This window comes from Meles meles, chromosome 19 (assembly GCF_922984935.1).
Source record: "Meles meles chromosome 19, mMelMel3.1 paternal haplotype, whole genome shotgun sequence".
Taxonomy (NCBI): Eukaryota; Metazoa; Chordata; class Mammalia; order Carnivora; family Mustelidae; genus Meles; species Meles meles.
Window position 1 is genome coordinate 49,101,071 of NC_060084.1, and position 5,314 is coordinate 49,106,384.

Consider the following 5,314-nt stretch of genomic DNA (forward strand, 5'->3'; position numbering starts at 1 on the left):
GTTTTATAACAATCTGTAATCCTATTTGGGCATGTGCTTTAAAACCTTGAGATTTTCCACAAAATTCCCCAGATTTAAATTCTAAATGACTGCCTTTTGGCTAATCAGGCTTGTTTCTTTGGTATGTTAAGTTACCTGGGTTTGGTTTTTTTGTTTTGAAAAAATATTTATTTATTCCAGAGAGGGGGGGGGGGCAGAGGGAGAGAATATCCAAGCAGACTCCTGCTGAGCACAGAGCCCAGACGCAGAGTGTGATGTCAGGAGCCATGAGATTAAGACCTCAGCCAAAGGGGCGCCTGGGTGGCTCAGTGGGTTAAAGCCTCTGCCTTCAGCTCAGGTCATGATCCCAGGGTCCTGGGATCAAGCCCCTGGGATCAAGTCCCGCATCCCCACATCAGGCTCTCTGCTCAGCAGGAGGCCTGCTTCCTCCTCTCTCTCTGCCTGCCTGCCTCTCTGCCTACTCTCTCTCTCTCTGTCAAATAAATAAAATCTTAAAAAAAAAAAGAAAAAGACCTCAGCCAAAAACCAAGACTCAGATGCTTAACCAACTAAGCCACCTTGGCGCCCCCCAATTTAAGTTACTTGGAATGCATGTGCAACAGATAATGATAAGCCTTACGTTGTACTGAATGGGTAAGTAATAGAACTATTCCAGAAAACATATGAAACTCCTGAAGTTTTAATATGTCCCGATATAAGGACATTACTTGAATTCTTGAAATGTGTGTCACAGATATACCAGGTTTCCATGTCAACGGCATTATAAGGAACTCTCCTATCAGATCTTTTTTTTTTAAGATTTTATTTTTTTTATTTTTTAAAGATTTTATTTATTTATTTATTTATTTCTTTTAATATTTTATTTATTTGACAGAGAGAAATCACAACTAGGCAGAGAGGCAGGCAGAGAGAGAGGAGGAAGCAGGCTCCCTGCCAAGCAGAGAGCCCGATGTGGGGCTCGATCCCAGGACCCTGGGATCATGACCTGAGCCGAAGGCAGAGGCTTTAACCCACTGAGCCACCCAGGCGCCCCAAGATTTTATTTATTTATTTAACAGAGAGAGAGAGAGAGATCACAAGTGGGCAGAGAGACAGGCAGAGAGAGAGGGAGAAGCAGGCTCCCCGCCGAGCAGAGAGTCCGATGAGGGGCTCGACTTGGGGCTCGATCCCAGGACCCTGAGACCATGACCTGAGTCGATGGCAGAGGCTTTAACCAACTGAGCCACCCAGGTACCCCTGGGTGGACATGTTTTTTCAAATGAACTATTTGGCAATCTCTGCAAACAAGGGTGAATTTAGAGAGAAAAATTATGCTTCAATAGCACAACGTTATGGATGTTAGATTCAAGTTTTGACTAAGTGTCTTCAAATGCATGTTGTTTGCTTAAGCCGGACAGCCTGAGGAAGGGTTCAGAGAGATCACCATCAGAGCTCAAATACAGACTATTCCTCCTTGGGGGTAATGAAAGGGACGCCATGGGCTTATGATTATGTAAACAGTGTAATTATGTAACTCAGCTGTCACCTTGATCAATTCCATGTGGCTGAAATAACAAAATCACTCCTTGAAAGAGTGTACCCCACACCATGGGGTTAACTATGAACTTACGGAAGCTAAAGGATTGGCCCCGCCTTCTTTATAATTGTTTTGGGGAACCCACTTAGGGATGCCCTTAGCTCCTGGGACATGTCGTCTTGCACTTGACAGTGATTCCTCATGATTAGGATATGGTCATGGCTAGACATCAGGGGGGCCTGTGTACCTCAGTCGGTTAAGCCTTTGGCTAGGGTCTAATCCCAGGGTCCTGGGATAGAGTCCCACATCCGGCTCCTTGCTAAGCGGGCAGCCTGCTTCTGCCTCTGCCTGCTGTTCTCCCTGCTTGTGCTCTCTTGCTCTCTCTGACAAATAAATAAGCAAAATCTTTAAACAAAACAAACAAAACAAGTAGAGGCATCAGCTGAGCATACAGAGGCCACCTTGAACCCAACCAACACGGAGTCACCCACAAATTTAAAAAGTGGCCCTTTAAAACCATACCCTTGATTCATGGCCCGATAGTACTCACCAAAGAGCACTCCCCCCAGAAGCCTGTGACCATACCATTATTTCTACCAGCTTGCAAACCATTTGGCTTGCTACTGGCCCCGGCAAGGCGACCCAGCATCAGATGGCTGGTACCTAATGGAACGCAGTGGTTATGGGGCCAAACTGGAGGCGTGGCTTCCACTAGGCTGGATTGGAAGCTGTGCCCTAGGTTCTGTCTGGATGGATGGCCTGTAGCACCAAGACTCTTACGTGTCCAACTAACCTTCCATGCTGAAAACTACGATGGAGGGGCATCTGGGGGGCTCAGTCGGTGAAGTGTCTGCCTTCGGCTCAGAGCATGGTCTCAGGGTCCTGGAATTGAACCCTGTATTGGGCTCCCTGCTCAGCACGGGAGCCTGCTTCTCCCTCTTCCCCACTTGTGTTCTCTCTCTCAAATAAATAAATAAGATCTTAAAAAAAAAAAATAGAAGAGTTAGATGCTTAATGGACTGAACCACCCAGGGGCCCCAGGAGCATTTACATTGTTAAAGGCTAAAGTAACCCAAACAGGGTGCCTGGGTGGCTCAGTGGGTTAAGCCTCTGCCTTCGGCTCAGGTCATGATCTCAGGATCCTGGGATCGAGCCCTGCATCGGGCTCTCTGCTCGGTGGGAGCCTGCTTCCTTCTCTCTCTCTCTCTCTCTGCTTCCCTCTCTGCCTACTTGTGATCTCTGCCTGTCAAATAAATAAATAAATAAAATATTTAAAAATAAAGTAATCCAAACATGTAACACAATTCTCAAACACAGAATGGCATGAGATGTCTGAAGGGGCAGCACAGGGAGGAACATGTACTACCATGGATATCGCATCTACGTTCCAGTTTATGACAAAACATAACAGGATTACTTACTGAACCACACTGATCCTCTTAAGGACTTGACATTGTCACTTGATGATGGGTTAAATACCTGATCCAGGGGTGGACTGAGGTCCATCCCAAAGAGTCTTCTTACCACACTTCTTATTTTTTATTATAATGTTAATCCTTTTTTGAAGTTTATTGTCTTAACCTTGACATCCAAGGAGGGGCTCAAAGTCATGACCCTATGGTCAAGCATTGCATGTTCTTCCGACTGGGCCAGCCAGGCATCCCTATTATAGTAGTAATCTTAATATGTTGTCTCTTTTGCTTTGTTCTCTCCTATTGCTGACATGCATGCAAGCAGTTTCTGACTTCTTGGCCCAGCTGACGGATGATCCTTACTGTTCAAAACAAATTCACCTTGATGTCCCCTCTGGCCCCTGCAGCAATGGCCTCCCATAATAACTGCTTGCACAGATAGATAGTGATCGGTTTCAGCCCGCAGGTCAGGACACGTCTAGGACCCCTGCCGGCTTCAAGCACTTACGGACTATGCGCCCTTTGCCCTTCAAGATTCAAGGACCGAACATCGGTCAACGGGGGAAACAGTGAGGGATAGAAGCAGAAAAATGTTCACCTTTAGCCCAGAAGGCTGACCTGCATAGTTTTGATAAGGATCAAGTTAAGTACTGGTTGTTACATCCTTATAGGGTCTCATGACTGCCCGTATAGCTCATGGATAGTTAAGATCGAACTGAACCATAAGCACCAGAGAAATCTTGCCAAAGGAGTCTGGTTTTGTTTTAAGATTTTACTTACTTGAGAGAGAGTGAGCATGGTGGGAGAGAGGCAGAGGGGGAAGGAGAGAGAAAGGGAGAGAATCCCAAGCAGACTCCACACTGAGCATCGAGCCCCACGTGGGGCTCATCTCAGGACCCTGAGACCATGACCTGAGCCACAACCAAGTGTTGGACGCTCTATCAACTGAACCCCCAGGTCCCCCAAGATTAACATTTAATGGATAGACTGAGTAAAGCACATTGCTCTCCCCAGAGTGGGTGGGCCTCACCCAACTAGTTGAAGGCCTGAATAGAACAAAAAGGCGGACCTTCCCCCTGAGTAAGAGACATCCTCCTTCCTGCCTGCCTTCCAACTAGGACACTGGCTTTTTCCTGCCTTTGGACTTGAACCAACACATCAGCTCTTCCTGGGTCTCCAGTCTGCCCCACTCACCCTACAGACCTTGGGACTTATCAGCCTCCATAAGCCTCCGTAAGAACGAGCCAATTCCTTATAATAAATCCCTTCCCCCTTGCCTGTCTTTGAAAGGCTCATGCGCTAAGATCGCTTGTATATTTTTTAACGTCTAGAAGAAATCAAAACAATGGTATTTTGTGGCAGGTGAAAACGAGAAACTCAGACATCAGTACCCATCAATATGTTTATGGAACACAGTCTGGCTTGGTCCTGTATGCACTGTCTGTGGTCACTTTCATAAGACAGTGTCCGAATTAGTTGGGACAGAGACTGGGTGACTCACAGTCTAAAGTATTCAGTTTGCCGACCTCTGATCTACTATTCTTTGGTGTGAGAAGTCAAGGGGGTGGTGGTTGTGTGTGGGGGGCAATGTTTGGGAGAGGGCTGCTGGAGGGCTGGGGGCTCTGGCCATCTGATTGGGAACTGGCTGTAGGGCTGGATGAGCCTGGGAATCCAAGAGACTGTATGTTGTTGATGAGTGTATTTCCCTGAATATTACGTTAAAGATCGATAAAAAGCTAAAAATGTGTGTCCCCCGCAATGCAGCTGGACCCCTCCTGGATCACCCAGTTTCATGACCAGCAACTTTTTCCAGTCATTCACTGTGTCATCTGCTCGCTTCTCTGAGAAGCCCCCATGCCTGCTTCAAACTGTAGTTCAGGTGGAGGCTGCCATGTGCTCACCCAATCCCCAGTCCCCGGCCGCGAGGATGGGTCCCCGGGCTCATCTCCACCCAAGGGGAGCCAATCACAGTAGCCCAAACAGCAGGCCACACTGATTGATCCGCGGATGAGCCAATCACAACTTTTCCCCAGGACATGAGGCCCGAGGCTGGAAATTAACGAGCCTCAAAGCCTTGTTTCTTTGGCGTAGAGGATGCTGGTCCCAGAGGAAAATTCTGGGTCGCTAAAGGCCAGAGAAGGTAGGGAGGGAATATCCCGACTGCCCACAAATCTTTGCTTCGATGGCCCTGAGGCCGGGAGGCACACCTGCCCTTCTCAGTTGGCGATGGGGGCCCACTGAGACCTAAGTCACGGTCCCTCACCGCAAACACGGTCATCAACACGCCCCCCGCCCGCCCCATGCACTCGCTTAAAGCCACCGACTCTACGGACACACACAGACCCTGATCCCCTGCGTCAGTGCATGTGTCTTTATTTCTGGATGA